We start from the raw sequence: 19312 nt of genomic DNA, 5'->3' as shown, positions 1-19312 counted from the left end.
TCTCAAGTTTCCAAATGCTCTCTCTCTGACAACCACGGGCTCATTTAAATATGTTGCAGGATGATAAAAAGAAATGGGGTGAAGCCGACCAATCATGTCCAGGAGGGGGGTAGCATTAAGTCTAATCAGAACCCCTAATCTCTTTGCCAGCCCCCTTTTGTGGAAGGAGGTCAGAAGAGCCTAGTCCCCACACCCGCTCCCTAAAGACCGATAACAAGCAGATGTTACTGTAACATGCTCGGGGAATCAAGCATAAATGGGACCCCTGACCTCGACTGTCAGCTGATCCACTGAGTTTCTTAGAAATATACTCTTAACTTTTCTAAATTCCCACTCTTTCCCACCATCCCCCTGGCGCCCCCACCTCAGCTTTCTATGCCCATGGCTCCTGGTCTGGCGCTTGCACAGTTGTGCTGGGTGTGACCTCTCTCTTCATGGAGGTCAAAGGCCTGAGACCTCAGGCCGACCTCTTTTCTTGCTAAAGGCCAGCTGATGAATCATTCCCAACTTGAAGGGAACAGAGGAAAGGGGAGGGCTCTGAAGGCCTTTTGAGGGAAACAACTGTGTCCTATACATCAGCATTTACACAGTTCTGACACTTTCAAAACTCACGTTTCTCTCTGGGAACCACGGAAAGAAGAGGGACAGAAAGGTCTCACCGAGTAGGATGGAACAAATAAGAAGGAAAGAACGAGAACATGATACCAGTCTTCAGGACTGTGTAATGGGAGACTGTCCAAATAAAGAAAGGGAGAGAGACAGAGAAGAGAGAGAAATGCAGGTGCGCGCGCATGCGCGCGCGGACACACACACACACACACACACACACACACACACACACAAATCCTCATCCAGATTTCAGCTGGATCAGTCACTTTTTACAAAGTGAGAGAAAAACAGAGCTTGTATGTGCTTTTCCCTCCTGCCATGAGTGTTTGGTCCAGAGGACTTTGTTGAATGACTCAAAATTCTCTTGCTTATCATTTAAAAGAGTATCAATCATTTAATTTTTTAAAAAGAAACTCTCTATGAACCTGTGTGCATATGTGTGTGTATATATAAATGTGTATGTGTATGTGTGAGTGTGTGTGTGTGTGTATATATAATTTAAGACAACCCCCAGGAGGGAGGGATGGGATTGGAAGCTAGAAACTGGCTAAAATGCCTGGAAATTATTTGTTTTTTCACAGCTCTGTTCCATGCTACAAAATTCTAGCTTTCACTTTAAATCTTTGAGCAGTATGCATTTCATTCAAGGTGTTTTCAATAGTCTTACAAGAAGACTAGGGTTTGGAAATATCTCTGGTGACCTTAAAATGCTAGAGAGGTTGCATGGACCCAAAAATGACCCCCAAAATGAAAGGAAGTGTAAGATGCTCCTAAGAAGAGCTCTCCAGGACCAGCACTACCTGGACAGGAACTTAATTTCTCAGTTTGGAGTCCACCAAATTACAGGTCTTCAAAGAATTAACCATTCTGATGATCTTTCACCATTTCAAGAAATTCAGAGAGTAACAATGGAATAAGCTCTGTCACCCAACATAACAGGAGTTTAGAAAAAAAATTCTTTCACTTTGTCCTTATCAAATCTTCTTAAAAATGGCCTCATAACCAGGCTTCACTAATTTCATATTTCTTATATTAAAATATGTTTGCTAAGATGAAAAATAAAAAATATTTTGGAATAAGGAATAACATTTCCAACTTTGCTTAGACATATGTTAATTTACATAAATATTTACTCACTTCCTCTTTCCCTCCCTATTTTATTCATTCCCTATATCTGTCCTTTTCCCTCTTTCTTGACAGGGAAATGGGGAAGATTGACAAAAATGCTGGGGATATTGTTTCCCAGATCTTAATATACAAAAACATAAACTGAGACAGCAAAGGAACTAGTTAAATTTAGAATCTTTATTACTGAACAAGGCAGCCTACAGATGGCACCTCATCTCTGTTGCTTTTGCAACTTTTCACTGTCTCCATCCAAGTTCTTAGGAGTTCACCTTCAAACATCAAACCACTAAAGATTATGTTCCTTTGCTTCTCTGGTAGTACTTTTCTCAGGAGTTTTGACTAATTCAGGAGTTCTCAAAGTTGGCCAATCATCAGAAACTTGAATGTCTTTAAAACACATAGATTCTGGAGTTCCCGTCATGGAGCAGTGAAAACAAATCTGACTAGGAACCATGAGGTTGCCGGTTCGACCCCTGGCCTCGCTCAGCGGGTTAAGGATCCAGCGTTTCCATGAGCCGTGGTATAGGCCACAGACCCGGCTCTGGCGTAGGCCAGCAGCCATAGCTCCAATTCCACCCCTAGCCTGAGAACCTCCATATAGCACGGGTGCGACCCTAAAAAAGCAATAAAAATAAAAATAAAAAAATAAAACACACAGATTCTGGTGTCAGACCCCATTTTGGCTAAATAAGAATGTCTGTGGATTTTTCTAGGAAATAGGTGTGTTTAATACATTTTCCAGGTGGTTCTTATTATCAGAGAAATTTGAAATCCATTCCCTTAAATAACAGCACGCGGTTAAATTGCACAGCCATGACTAGATTGATGCATTCTTTCTCATGGTGGAATTTATACATAAGTTATCTCCATATACTTGGCTGAACTTTACAGAGCCACAATGTGAGAACAGAATTACCAATGAAGACTTCCAAAAGTAACCCAAATTCATACACAAGATTTCTATTCCTCTAGCTCCAAGAGGTTTCCATGTTTCAATACAGAAAAATACTCAGTCATATCTCCCCTCTTCTTTATGCTAAAGAGCCAATTAGGCCCAACCTTCTATTTTTCTTCATATATCTCCCCTCTAAAGAAGGAAAAAACAAGGAAGTAATTTTCCCAGACTGGTAAACAAACTATTGCCATCAAAATGATCCTACTGACAGAGATCATGAAAAGGACCATTGTTTTGAGTCAGTTCACAAAAAATAAAAGGTGCATGCCTGACTTTTCCAAACTAACCAATTTAACTCAACTTTTTTTTTTTTTTTGGCTGCCCCACAGCATATGGAGCTCCTGGACAAGGGATCAGATCCAAGCTGCAGTCTCAACCTAATCTGAAGCTGCAGCAATGCCAGATCCTTAACCCACTGGACTGGGCTGGGGTTGGAACCCATGTCCCAGCACTCCAAAGATGCCAAGATGCCACCAATCCCATTGTGCCACAGTGGGAGCTCCTAACTCAAACTTTTTAATAGTTATTATCATTAACCATATTCTCCACTGCATTTTACTGAAAGAACATCACCGTTTCACCTTTTTAACTCTTAGTCAAAAGGCATCCCATTCAGGTGTCCTTACCTGAAGCTTAATTCTTCATTATTACATGCCAATACTCTCCCTGCTCGCTCTGGTTCTTTTTCTCTTGTCTCGTCTGCATCCATAGTTTCTCTAAAATCTCCCGACTTGGACAGAGCACTGACTCTGCTATCACTGACTGCATCTGGAAGAGGGAGGACTATCACACTTTAAATTCTGCATTTAACTTGGTCCTATAGTTTTTCATTTACTTATTCATTCAATAGAAAAGACACACAATGCCACTTGTTGCTGTAGGGGACACAGATATAGATATAACATAAACTTACCTGACAAGGGTTTGCATCCTACTAGAGTAGATCAGGCAGCAAACAGATAAATATAAAACAAGGTAACAAATACAGAATGTCATAACAGAGATGCTGATCAATTTTTATGACAGTCTGGAGGATGATATCATTTGAGTGACATCTTAAATAAGAGTTAATAATGGAACCCTCAAATATATCTGTATAATGTTCTATTAGAACATAAAAAACAAAAGCATGAAGGGAAAAAAAATGTGTCTAAGGAATGCCAACAACTTTGACTCAACAATCACAAGAAGGGGCCTGGAGGAGAAGGGCCAGGGAGAAAAGACAAAACCATGAAGATAACTGGAATTGAAGAAAGATGAAACCAACATAACTGAAAGGATCAAATATCTTTGGACCTGTCAAAAGCGGGTATTCTCTGCTCCCTACAAGCATCCTAGTATAACTGAGATTTTTTTTTTTCTTAAGGTGAAGAGCATTCCAGACTCAGAGACAAAGAAGCAAATTACTATTTATAGTTCAAAAGAATTAATCCAAGTCATATAGTAATTTTGATTACCTAACCCTATGAGATTTTCAATTCATAAATAAAAAGAAAAATGAAGATCCAATCATGACTTCCCTCTTTCTGACGTTATAAAGTTAATTCAGAAAATGTGCCCTTTCATGTCAATGGGCTCCATACCAACCAAGCAAGCAGTTTTGATTCTCTATAATTCTTCCCCACAGCAAATGTCAGCATTATGATCTGCTTGGTTATTATGATTTTTATTAACTCTATCATGAGCATATTATTTTTTTCAAGTATGTTAGGAGTTACTCAAGTCTGGGAAACTGAAACTGAATATATCAATAAATCAGAAATTCTGGCTCAAAAATTTAATGACCCATACTAACAAATTTAGAATAGAAATCATATTCCCTCAGACAAGAGTGGAATTAAAGTAGAATAACAATAGTAGAAATCAGGATTTGGAAATTATACAGTAAAAAATAAACCAAATCCATGAATTTACAGAACTCCATAAGCTAAATAAGAGGTCACGAGAAACTAAAAAAAAAAAAAAAAAAAAAAAAAATTGAACTAAATGAGAATAAAAATACATCTTATCAAAACTTGTAGAATATAGTGAAAGTAAGGCAGAGAAGGAGACTTATAGCATTAAACATACACACTAGAAAAGGAGAAAAGGAGAAATATATAAAATCAATAACATAAGCATCTATTTTAGGAACCTAGAAAAAGAAGGGCAATTTAAATAACCAGTAGGTAAGGATTAAAAATTAAAACAGGGGGGTTCCTGTAGTGGCGCAGTGGTTAACAAATCCGACTAGGAACCATAAGGTTGCGGGTTCGATCCCTGGCCTTGGCTCAGTGGGTTAAGGATCCGGCGTTGCCATGAGCTGCGGTGTAGCTCTCAGACGCGGCTCAGATCCTGCATTACTGTGGCTGTGGTGTAGGCCAGTGGCTACAGCTCCGATTAGACCCCTAGCCTGGGAACCTCCATATGCCGCGGGAGCAGCCCAAGAAATGGCAAAAAGACAAAAAAATTTAAAAAAAATAAATAAAGAGAAAAAAAAAAGCAATTTTAACGATCCTTTCCAAATAATAAGAGCAGAGGAAGCACTTCCCACCTCTTTCTATGATGTCGGCATTAACCTTATCAGGTAATCAACATTATCCTAATAGCAAAACACATTAAAGACATTGCGACATAAGAAATCTATGGACCAATATCTTTCATGAGCATAGGTAAGAAGTCTCAACAGTACATTAACAAATCAAATACAATGTAATTTTTAGAAAAATAATTATAGGTCATAAACAGGGGAGATTTATTCTAGGTGTGCAAGTCTAGTTCAACCTCCAAAAATCAATCACTGCAATCCATTACATCAACAGGATAAATATGGTAAAATCATATGATTATATCAATTGATGCATAAAAAGATTTAATAAATTCTGACACCATTCATGACAAAAGCTCTCATTAAACTAGGATTAGAGGATAATTTGCTCAATCAAAAAATTACACAAAAGCTTACAATTAAATCATGCTGATGAGAGATTAGATATTTTCCCCTGAGGTCAGAATAAGGCAAGGATGTCCTCTCCACACCTACTCAACATCATAGCCAGAAATTCTAGCTAGTGCAATAAGACAAGGAAAAGAAATACACAGTACACAAATGAGAAAGGAAGAAATAATATTATATTGTTTATGAGGTGGTCTTTAATGATCTACTTCACATACAAATAAAAAAAGTATGTTTAGTTTCTCATTTCCACATAGAAAACCCTGCATGAAACTTTTTTGATAGATTCTACTTTTATAATAAAAATTGGTGCCAAATATATATTTATTAGTAAGAAACCAATTGCTATATTAAGAAAATTAGAAAAAATAAAAATGCTATAGACAAACAAGAAAGCATAATTACACTGGATCCAGTTTTTCTTGTCCCATTACCCCTTTTCAGGAATAACTTGAAGTATAATCAGGAACTCTCCTTGAGGTGAGAAACTTTCATCAAATTGCTCTGGTCACTGAAAGTTTCCCAGTGGTTAATAACTCATTCATTTAAGATAGTTTCCTGAACACTCATTATAATGCAGGTACTATAGATGGATCTTGGAATTCAAAAAAAAATTGAACCCAATAAAAGTATTGATCTCAAAGTGTTTTTGAGTATAATGCACTAATAATGCTCTAATAGGCATAGAAATGGGTACCCAACCCTGATGCAAATGAAATGATGAGCTTAGAGGATGAGACACTGTGACCAGCAGGGAGGCAAGAAAGGGGCAAACATGGAAGAGAACCCTTAAACTGTATCATATTACTCCTACTTCACCCGGTGCTCAAGCTCTCCTTTGCAGTAACACATATGCTCCTGTGCTAAGCAGTCCTCCCAGGAATTTGCTTGGCTTTTCCTCTTCTGGTCTAGTTATAATGACAGTGTGTGGGATCCCTGAAGGGGTTCCTGGAGCTCACACAGCAGTGATGTACTTCTGTTTTTCAACTCATGTTTTGTCTTTTTCTACATGTATATCTTCTGGAAGAAAATCAAGAATGAAAAACATGATCTGTTCAAGACACTATCTGTTGAGATTTTTGCCAATTGTGAGTTTATTAAATAAAAAAGCCCTAGAGGTAATATGTACAATTTTTTAAAAAATTTGTATACCATCTGATAAAAGAGTTTTAAGTGTAAAAAATATCCTCTGGAGTCAAAGGTAAACATTTATAATAATTAGAAGATTTAATAATGGTAAAAATACTTTTTAAAACAAACTGAATTTACAACCTGAAAAGATTAGTTAATCATATTATTATTATGCTATATCAAGAAATCATCAACAATCTTATGTTTAAAAAATATTTAAGGCACAGTGATGTTCCAGACATGATGTCAAATGGAAACAAAGGGACCATGGACTCTTTGATTTCCTGTACACAGACACACAGATACACACACACACACACACACACACACACACACACACACATTAAATACATAGCAGAAGAAATGTACCATAATTGAATCAAGGGAAATAAGCAAAAATTTTGGTTCATATATTCAGAGTGATATTGTATTTTATAAACCTTTTCTCTTGAGCAGAAACAACCTTAAATTTTCCCCATAATAAAAATTTTACATACACCTGAAAAACGGTATTTGTTGTGCTTTTAAAAAGTCACATTCGATTGAGTCCAAAAGATTTTCCTATACAGTTACTCCTGGCTTTGTGAAAGTTCCCTTTACACTACTTTAGTTGTATAAAAGACCTTCAGTGTAATGATTTCTGCTAACCAAAAGAAACTTGAAGATGAATTTAGCTTTTACTAAGACAGGCAAAAAGTGAAAATAGAGTTCAGTATGTGAACCATTACAGAGGAATCTCGTACCCCACTCAGTGAGAGTGCCATTGCCAAGCTTCTTCCCCAGGAACTACACTCAGCACCTCAGCATCAAGCTGTCATAGTTTTGAATTGTGTCTGTGGGTATCTGTGCTTCATCTTGGTTTATTTTATGCATCCTTTAACAAGATGTGTCACAAGGTAATTGTTTCTTTGCCTTACCCCATTTCTGCTTATACAAGTTTTCATAGGAATGCTCTACTTTTGAAACCTATATTCATAGGAAGGATTAAAAGAAAACATAATCCTATTTCTATTTTTGATTAGCTTTTTGGTTTTTTGGACCCCAGCAGACTTTAACTAATGGAAGGGAAACAGGATGGGTATCACCTTTTTTCATAAGTCTTCAGCCCTGAAAAAATCGCTTTGGAAAACGCATTTCACTGTGTCACCACTCTTCCTTTTTTTGCTTCATACCCTGGTCAAAATTCACGCACTTACTTTGATCTGCTCTTTTGAGCAAATCTGAAGTGAGGTGTTATTCAGGAAAATAATAGTAATAATAACAAGAAGATATTTGGCAGTGAAAATGCTTTCCAAGGCAGGGAAGCCCCACCCAAAAAGTCATGACTCTTGCTAATCAGGAGCCATTAGGGCAACAGACTGGAACTTAGACCCTCTCTGCAGTTACCAGACTGAGTCCATTGAACAAGCTTGGCCAGGCTGTCACATCAGGGGCAATAACAGAACTGGGAACTTTTTTTTTTTTTCCAACCTGATCATTATGCAAAGGATACTCACTAATAAAGCTCCCATTCTTCTAGAATATACTTTCACATGGACATTTATTTTATCTGTCAAAGCTGGGATTATCTCCATTTTCCAGTTAAAATGTTTAAACTGACACAACTTAGAAATGATGGGCTGTAGGCCTCCTACCCAGGTTTGTCTAACCCCAGAGCCTTTACCATTTCCTATATACTTGAGCTTCCTATTGAAACAATCTTCCGTGCAAAGGGGATGGGAATTGATGACCATCTCCAGTCCTCAATCCTATAGCTGACTCTATCCACCTGGGAGGAGAAGAAACATAACTGGGTGCTGGGTGACTAGCTAAGACAGGGATGTGGCACTAGAGGCATCTGTAGAGTCAAACTGTATTTGGGAAATCAAGAAGTAAGATGTGGCTTTTATTATGCATATTGTGGGATCCAAAAGATTTCTCAGCTTATGTTTGGGAAAATGAGTTTCTGAGCTATATTTTAGGTAGCTGTGTGAAGAATTGCTTAGAGATGGTAGATATCTGAGGATTCAATTAGAGATTAGTCTAAATAGTGGAGATTAGTCTAAACAGTGGAGCAATCATATAGATTGGAACCCAAGTCATCTCGGTGGGAAGGAAACACATGTGACAAATGAAAACAAGTTACCAAGGTGCTATTGCTAGGAATCAATGACAAAGCAAATATTGGTAAGAGATATGTAGGGGAAAAGGGGGGGAGGCCTCTGAGACCACATACGTACTCATGAAACTAAAATGAGGGTAAAAAAAATTACAAGATAAGGAAAGTAGGAGGTTTCAGTGAAGAGGTCATAATTCTCCTTGGGATGGGAATTGAACACTTTAAAAAGTTACAACTAAGGATTAACCTTCTGAAGATCAGTGAGCTGTGGAATCCTTTGAAATAATCTTGGTCATATTCTACAATGGTGCTGATTTATGGGAGGAGATATAACATCAGTGGTTAGAAGAAAACCTAACTATGGCTGAGAATAGTTCTAAACTCATGGTGAGATTAAGTAAGAAAGGGACACTGTGTACTAAAAAGTTGGATACAGCTTCATGGGAAATGGAAAATACTTGGGAAAGGACATTGAGAATTAAATCCTTGGGGATATAAAATAGGATCAATAAAATTCCTTGGTACTACATTTTTAAAACCCCATGAGGAAAGGGGATAGACAGATGGTTCTTTAAAGCTTAGGATGAACTTTTTTCATCTAAGAAAGAAAATCTACACTTGCCCTTAATTTACCCTCTATAAACGCATAAATATCATGGCCCTTTACAAAAGTAACATGGTAATGTTTAAATTTTGAATATCCACCCTAATACAACAAACAAATAAAACTATTTGATGTTGTTCCCTAATTGACTTGAATAAAATGTCTAAGAAATAACTTGGTTTGTAAGGTTCTTTTTTCAGTAAAAAGGTAGTGTTCACTTGACAACACTATGTGCCTGTGTATATATTTTTCTTAAGCAGAAATACAGAAATACATAAAAACTTCGCCGTCAGACAATATGATATATTGAGAAGTTTCCTTGTACAGACTGTGGTGACTGACAGCATCAGAATATATAGCATTGCCTCCCTTTCAAAAGCATTAACTCCTGCAGTTGGTTTGGAGTTCATAAAAATCTATTCCTCTATTCTATCAGGCCCCAAAGAATTCAACTCAAAAAGAAACTCATAGAACAAATGAAAATTTGAAGATGTAAGGTGGCAAAGATCCAAATAAGCACTGCATAGACCTCAAAAAGGTGATGGATCTATATCTATATTTTTATTAATATCTGCAGTCATGGACTGTGGAATCAACATGTGCATTTGTTCAGCATATGACCATTTGTCCCATGCTTATGCATGGGCCTCGTTCTCTGAGGACAATCCAGTTGACAACCCATTCACTCTTCCTCATGGAATTTGTGATATTCAGATACTGGTTTATTCAAATTACTCAGTAAAAACACTAACTCAACAAATATTTATTGGGTACACATTATGTAAAGCACATCAGACAAATTAATCTCTTTGATGACTTATCTGGTTGTTTGACCAAACTCACTGGAGGGATTTGTAAAAATGGTTAAACTAATTATGTGTGTAGAAACAGCAATGTGATCAATATCTGAAAGACCTAGATGTTTAATGTCAGTGGGCATAATGATCTGGGAGTTTTATCCAGATGATCAAACAAGTTCCAGATTATTTGTTGTCCTGAAGACAACTGATGTCATGTGTCAATAAATCAACTGTAAGAGTGGGGACCTGGAAAGGAGACATTTGCTCTTGAATGTGCCATTGGGAACTGGGTGTGCGTACATTAGTTCTTCTCTGTTTTGACATGTCCTGCAACCACCTGTACAATTTACTCTAATAGGCTTACACTGCCATGTGACAGGTGAAAACTTCTGTCCATTATAAATGCCACCTACTAGAAGATTTCTATTTTATTTATTTTATTATAAAATAAAACATGGAAAATACATATTTTAGACAAGATTATAATCACTGTCAGATTCCTATTGTTTCTGTTTCCACAGTTCCTCTTTACTATAGTTGTCACTTTCATTTATTTATTTAAGTATTTATTGTCACAAACTACATTCCAGGTATTACATTAGGACTTAGGGATAGGGTGATGAGAAGAATATGGCAGAAAAGGATGAATAAACAAACATCCAACCAGCATGCTCCATATCATATTGGAGGTTTCCAGGAGATACAGTGGACTGTAATGGAAAGGGTGCTAGTGTCAGAAGGGGGGATGCCCTCTTGCCTTTGTGTTTCCAGGGGTCCTTTTAGAGCTAGGACTTTATAGACACAGACCTAATGAGCAGAGTGGAGGGTGGGAGGTATGGATACCCATCCCAGGTATTTCATAGGATAATTAGTAACAAACTGGGACTAGAACATAGGCCTAAAACCCAGGTATCATTACTTCAGGTCTAGTGTTATGGCCACTATACAATAGAGATATAAGACTAATCAGAGTGCCTAATGTTTTAATCTATCTGATTTCATACTTAACGAAGGTCTCCAGTGCCTTAATCCAGGATTCTTTGACATTTGCCTTTCCACAGTTATCTCCAGTCATAAAATATATGCTCAATTACTTTTTAGTAAGTAAGTAAACAAATGAACTTAATAATATATGTACAAATCACAGGTATAAGAAGGTAAATAGATAGATATCAAAAACACTTTTGGTATCCCTCAAATTATTCAAAAAAAAGTTCTAAAGCTGACATTAATAGATATTGTAATATTTTACTTTATCACTTTTCCTCAAGATTATAACATACAAATCAATTTTAACCATTGCTGTCAATCTCCACTGCTCAACCAAAGAATTAGAGGCTCTTATCTTGTCATGTAAATATTTAATTTCAAATTATTGAGAATGATCCAGAAAAGTCTTAGCACCAAAACACTTTGGCAGAAAGGCCTCAGATACATAAAGCTAAAAGTGTGAACTGAAAAGGCAATATCTTAAATGGTGATTATTAGAAAGATATGCCCACCTAGTCTTCAGGACAACAAATAATCTGGAACTTGTTTGATCATCTGGATAAAACTCCCAGATCATATGACTGAGATTGACTCAAGTTTTGCCCTTTTGAATCATGATATTTTGGAGGAGGAGTCATGAAATTTTAATGCAATTAAATTAAAATATTGTTAAACACATATAAAAGTCTCACATACAGTTAATATTATTTCAGAGGCATCCCAATATCCCATTCTAATTTTTATCTACATAATCCACTCGAATAAATAGTGAAACAAATTCACCAAACTAAGCACAGCAAAGAAAGAAAACCTTTTGTAGGAATCTTATGCCTTCCGTATTTAGTATTCTTGCGGATTAGAAATTACAACCACAAGAATATTAAACTATATTTTTCAGATTTGGTGTTATTGACTTCAATTAAAATTTTCATTGGCCTGTTAAATTTTTACTTTTATGATTTTTTTTAAATTAGCTGCTAAACAGAACACTACTTTTCTTCACTTTTCCTATAGTAAAAAACAAACAAACAAACAAAAAAACTGTGATAATGTTTTGAAAGACTCACAATATTTTTCTTTTTCCTCACTCTTATGAGGAAAAAAAAATGTTTAAATCTTCCAGATAGAATGTCTGCAACTCACTTAAAGAATTCCACCTTCTCAACACCCTTGCATTTAACTTAATGTTTTTCAGATTTCCAAACTCTATTACCACAATGCTAAACAAATAACTATAGTTCAAAGGTCAGAGAAAGAAACCTATTGGGTGAAAGGTTGAATAACTTGAAAGAAAAGTGTTACAGCTCTAAGAAAGAGGTTTAACAGGTTTGGGACCTTTTGCCTGCTGGCAACAGCCCATGCTTTCTTATTCTGGCTCTTCACCACTAAGGTGTTAACTTTTGAGCTGCTGGGGATTTGAGCTTTATTATGTTTTCTCCTTCCATTTACTTATTAAGTTAGAGGAAACATTACTTCATGGCCAAAACAATATTTCAGACTTTATGAATTAGCTTGCCTTAGGGAAAAGCCGAGTTAAATTTGTAGCCTAAATTTGTTCTCATATTTATAACCAAATTAATTCTGCAAACATGATTCTTGAGGAACATATTGAACCATTCAGGTTAAAACAGATGTTACTCATCCATATAAAAAAACTCAAATGTGATTCTTTACGTGTCTATCTACTCAGAAGGAGAAGGAAAGCAACCAAGCGTATTCCAGGAATATCAAGGGCATATACAAAGAATTCTACTCTCATATTTAAGTTCTTCTTTTCCTCTTATTTCAGTCCTTGAGATATTGGCAAAGAGAAAGAAAATTTTGCAAAATCTCTTTTCAAAGACTCAATATCTTAACCATGTCTTGAAATAAAAAATAAGTAGCTAAAAATAATACTATTTAGCCACAGATTAAATAGGGAAAGGGGGAGCTTATAGGTTCTTGCAGAGATGAGGCCATGGAAATTTGGTACTGATGAATTAATTCATCCATTCACTCATTTTTCCTTTATCAACTACTAAGTAAGGGTCCCAAATATGTAAGACACAGTGCCAACTTCAAATGTGACATCCAGTGATAAAAGATCCTTTGGACACAGAATGGATAAAGGGAAAGGATTTATTTCAGAAAGGAAATAGACCCTAAAATTCAAAGACAGTTTACTCTTTTAAGTTTCGTAAAACCAGGCTCTAAGAAGGATTACACGAACTCTGCCTAGGTTCAGAAAGATGTAGAAAGAGATTTCCCAGGTTCAGCTCCAGCCTAGGTGTGTATACATATGGGTTTGAATACCACATGTTCATCAACTGTGCTAATTTCTACTTGGTTAGACTAAGAACAGCCAGTGGCCACTCCCCAGCCTGATGGTATTTCACGGAGTTAAGGCTAAATTACTCCGCTATGTCATTTCCACCCACTGGATATATTTTCATAATCCCATGTAATAGTGGAGTTTATTTCCACCCTATAGGTTGAATTTTCCTTTGAGTAATCTAGGGATACAGAAGGATGAGGGTGGGGTCTGTTTCATCCATCCAGGAGATAGCCTTAGTGTATCCAGACTTTAGAGAACTTTCTAAAAGTTATACTTGACATATAATTTCTTATTCCATTCTCTCATTTTATTGGAAGTACTTCTGCTGATGTCTTCCTCTACTTTAATAAGTCCCATTTAGGTGTATGAGCTGGCTGAGAGCAGAAACTGGTATATTGACTTTTAGATCCTTGATTCTCAGCATGTATTAGTGAGAATAAGTCAATATTTTTACTTGAATATGCCCCAGAGGCAGTGGACCAAAATTTTGTAACTGGTTTGGCCATCTAGGATAACTTCAGACTGGAGTTGGTCTTCCAAGTATTTTTAGAATAGAAATGGAGCATGTTCCATGCCTCTCAAACTGAATCAAACCAAGAGACAAGTCAACATTTACAAAGTTATTCTAGGATTTATTAGCCCCTGGAAAGTTTACCCTCAACCTATGCTTGGCTGACACTTGCAGGCTATTACTACAGCCAGAACATGTATAGATGGTATTGGTAAAACACATTTCAGAAAGGTCAATCCAGGATCAGACCACATAGAGGCAGGGCAAGAAGAATGTAGTTTTTCCAGCAGTGTCACTTCAGAGTGGCCAGGGACCTACCTAACAGAGGATCTTTCCAATGGGAGACATCAGTAGTTATTCCCAACCACCATGCCCAGTGCTTTAACCTTCACTGCTGAGAAGGAAGGAGCAGATCACGAAGTTTACAAGCAGATCTTGTATTTATCATGAATTACGTTCCTGGAAAAGGCATTCCAATCCACGATGATGTAAAGAGAATCTGATTTTCCCATTGAAGCAATGTTATAACAGCAGATTCTGTGTCTAAGAGTCTGCTGCTTGATGACTTACAGAAATGACAGCAAACACCACCCTTAATTAAATGCACAACATATTTAAGTGCTATAAGGTGTAAATCTTTCCAAGGTGTGGGGAAAGCATTTAAACTGAGAGCACGATGATTTTTTTTTTTAACTTTTATGAAACTGTGTTTCTTTGAGAAAATTCCTGAAGTGGATAAGGGGGGAGATATAGAATTTAAATAAAACATTTAGATATAACATTGGGAGAGAAAGATGCAAGACAGGCAGAGAGGAAAGCATGTCACCACTCCAAAAAAGCCAGCAACACAATGGGCATGACACCTGCAGAAAGAATTGCAATTGGTGGTATGATGTGGTTGGATATAGAGTGTTACAGGGGACTCCTAGTGCCAGGCTTAAATAACACATAAATAAAAAATAAAGCAGCCCCTGAGCAAGACATCTAGCTTCCTGAGATCTTAAGTTCAAAGCAAGACAGAGTGAAGGAAGGAAGGAGGGAGAGAGGAAAGGAAGGAAAAAGAAGGAAAGGAAGGAAGGAAGAGGGAGAAAGAAGGAAGGAAGGAAAGGGAGAGGGAGGAAGGAAGGGTGGAAGGAAGAGAGGAAGGAAGAGGGAAAAAGGAAGATTGATTAAAAGTCCCTCTGGCTGAATATACCAAATTTAATATTTCCTAGAAGGATTCCTTTGCTAGTCTTTCAAAAGTAAGATGTAAATGAAGTGTGTGCAGAACAGAGAGGTATCAGATATGTTTCTGTAAAGCTATGTGTCTTTTCAGAGTATTAGATTTAATACAGTGAGTACAATGTAAGAGAAAAAAATAGTTTCTAGTAACAAAACTAAACAAAAGGTAAAAGAAATTCTTTGCAAATGTGGAGGAGACAATTGAGAGGTATCTCATAGGCTCCTTTATCGTTACTGCCATTTTGAAAGAGTAAAAAGAGGGATAGAGAATCCAATGAATATTTCCCATAAATTCCAATCAGATTAGGAATCAAAAAAGCCAGAAAATAGAATACATTCTTACAGTCTGTTTGAAAAACAAACCAGTTTTTGTCCAAATTCTTTGAAATAAATGATTTTTTATATTAAAAAAGTAGAATCACAAATTTTACATTACACCGAGGAGTAAACACTCAAAAATAGACACAAATGCTGATTTTAAATGATTTAAGCTTTAAAAAAGCAGTCCCCTTTTACCTTTAAACCGTGTGTGTGCCTGAGTATTGGAGCCCTCTCCTCCTCCACTACTGTTTTTCTAGTCATTTGAAAAGAAGCAGATTCCTGGGTGAATGCAATTTTGTTCCTCAGTCCAGAGGATTCAATCTGGGGCTTCTACTAGCATAAAAAAGGAAAATCCATGTGTGCTTCGGGTAAAACTGTGAAAGAGGCTGATTTCTTCCTCCTGGACATACAGCTCATCTGTATTCCTCTACCTCCCTTGAAGGTTGTGTGGACATATGGATACCATGATACCAAAAGAAAATCAGCACAGTGATGTGAACCACTGCTGGACCAAGAAAAAAGTGCTCAGCATTATCAGTCCTCATACTCTTTTCCTCATTGCACCCTCCCTTCACCCTTTTTGGTCTCTCTAGGGCCACACCCAGCATATGGAGGTTCCCAGGCAAGGAGTCCAATACATGTAGCCACCAGCCTATCCCACAGCCACAGCAATGCTGGATCCAAGCCGCACCTGTGACCTACACCACAGCTCATGGCAACACTGGATCCTTAACCCACATCCAGGGGAGCTAGGCCAGAGATCAAACCCACATCCTCGTGGATGCTGGTTGGGTTTGTTAACCGCTGAGCCATGACGGGACCTCCTGCCTTGCACCCTTCTGGAGCCTTCGTGGTAGTGGTGGTGAGATGCTGATGAAGCTAGAGACACAAGATAGAAAAAACCTGGGCCTCTGACTTACTTCGTGGACACTACCTTGGAATTGAAGTGATCTAGAAATAAATCCAATTGTATTAAGCCACTGATATGGAGGAGAATCATTATTTGCAGCAGCCATCATCACTTTGACCAAATGAATTACCCAATCATTCTCCTTACCCTTTTCCACTTTTATACCGTCCAAGGGCTTGAGTCCTGGGAACATCTGGATCTGAAGAACTCTGAGCAGCCTCACCCATTTCAGACCATTTGCCAGGTTCTCACTTTGAGGTATGCCTGTGACATAGGTTTTGAATGAAGGTTAATAACTTTTTGAAGTCTCTGCTCTTTTCCAGGCACTTCCATAGTCCTCCCAGTAAGATCAGCAAAATAAGACAAAGAAGGTTAAGGATTGTGCAGTAGGATACATGCGTCTCAGAGGTTCACGTATGCACAATGCCCTTTAAATTCGCTCAGTGTGCCACCAGCACAACCCAAATGTAACTTCATAGGTGATATAAGAGGAAATCTATTCTCCCCCATGATATTTTTTCAATCTTCAGTTCCTGGCACTATTTCTCTGCCCTTTCCTTCCTAAAGGTTTAATCCCTTTAATGAACTCGGTAGCACAATCCTCTTTCCACCATGGAGACTATATATCACGGAGTTGCTAGATCAGCTCTTCCTAGCCATTTAAAAAGTCTGTAATTTACTGGGAAATGGAGTTTCCCATTTTTCCAGGCCATTCAAATTATTTCTCTTTGTTTCTCAAAAGGAAAGATTTCATTAGGAGGTTTATTAAGTACTCAGATATAACCTAATAACGATCTATTAGATAGAGATTGTAGATTAAGTAGGAAGAAAGCACAAATAGTTTATTTTATTTCATTTTTATTTATTGTTATTGAGTGAAATTTCAAACTATTGGTTTATTTTTTTAATTTTTATTGAAATATAGTTAATTTACTATGTGTTAGTTTCAAGAGTATAACATAGTGATCAATTATACATATATTTTTTATCTTTTTAAGGTTCTTTTCTATTATAGGTTATCACAAAATATTGAGTATAGCTCCCTGTGCTATACATTAGACCCTTTTTAGTTATCTATTTTATACATAGTAGTATAATCTGAAACAAAGAATTTTTTAAAAGCTAACTTGTCTCCATTAACTTACCCAAAGCGACGAAAAAAACAATCTGAGGCATGATTTATCTGTGTAAAGTCACCTTGAGTTCTCAGGTGACGGACTTTCCAATTGTCTTGTGCAGGTCTGTCCCGTTACAAAATTTCTGGAAAACTTTCCATTGGTCATAATTATCCTCAGGGCATTATGGCCATGCCCTTTTGCAGGCTTCTCCTACATAAACCGAGAATTAAGTAGAGGAAAATAATCGACCCATATAGAAAAAAATAAATAAAATCTGGCAGCTTAGCATTTTGTTTTAGGCATTGCACAAGGAAGCATTTTACACATTTCAACATAAGTCGAAAGGTTCTAATGATTTTTTTTAATTGAAATGATTAGAAGGTGTAGTTAAACAGAACCCCACTAAGTGAGGGTACGAGCCATAAATGTCTCCAAAAGACTCATGAGACGGAGCCTCCCACAGCTGGGAAGCATCAGGGACCAGCGGCTCCAACTGAGATGCTCCAGCACCATGCACAGCTGGGGGAGATGGCAAAAGTCACAGGCTTCTTGACAGCAATCTGGAAAATGTATGATCTGTCCTCAGAGATCCCTAGCAAGAACTCATGGATCACCGAGGTTTCCACTAGGTAAAGTACTCAGTGATTCATAATAAAGGAAAAAAAGTAAATAGATGAGAAAGACTAAGGGATCCTTTTATTTTAAGGGGGACAAATAAGGCTTTACATCAAATTCTCATTTACATTGGTTAAACAAGTAAGATACTGAAATATTTCTTTCTCCTCAGCTTCCTTAACTAGGTGACTAAATTGCCAGCTTTTATTGAACATTTACTAAGTGCCAGGTACTGCCCTGAGCACATGGTCATCATTATCTCCTTTAATGTCAGTCAATTAGAGAAACAATATTTTTCAAAACCTTCTTTGAGGGAGATAGTTAAAAGCCAAATGCTGCAAGGGAATACAATAAAGATGATTTTTCAGCTCTCCCAAAGTTTGTCAGAAGATCTGTGGAAATAAATGCGCAGGCATACACAAAGTAAGTACAAATTAAGATGTCATTGAGTGACAATGATGGACAGGAGACAGGGGTTATCTGGAAGGATGAGCAGGCCAGTCTAGCAAAATTTCCACATTTGAGAACTTGGGAAGGAACACAAGTAGAGTGTTCAGATGGGAAAGTGTGCTTCCCACAGAGGGCTGAAATCATTACGGAAGGTCAGAACTGAGGCAAAAGGCCAGTGCTTATCATTAATATGCCCATTTTCACATATACTTATTCATATAAACAAAACCCAGAACTAACTTTTAACTTTTCATGTTTTTCCATTTACACACACACACACACTTCACCATATTAAAAAATATTACTTTTCAGTGATATGTTAACTTCTTTTGACCGAAGAAAAAAAAACAACCTAGGATTTTTGTTTTCCACATTTCACTATTTATAAAGATAAGAGTAATCAGATTATTGGCTCTTTCCCCCTTTATTTTTAGTAAAATAAACACAAGTACTCTTTAAACATCTTGGATTTAAAAATACATGTCTAGTTTTTTGAAATGGCCAGATATTTGAAGCCCCAATAAAAATGTATGTTTTGTGAGCCAGCTTGTCATGTCAGTTTTTGTTTGTTCGTTTTTTAATTTCTCTTAAATGTCTTCATG

Source organism: Phacochoerus africanus, chromosome 9 (genome assembly GCF_016906955.1).
Source record: "Phacochoerus africanus isolate WHEZ1 chromosome 9, ROS_Pafr_v1, whole genome shotgun sequence".
Classification (NCBI taxonomy): Eukaryota; Metazoa; Chordata; class Mammalia; order Artiodactyla; family Suidae; genus Phacochoerus; species Phacochoerus africanus.
This window is presented reverse-complemented; position numbering follows the sequence as displayed.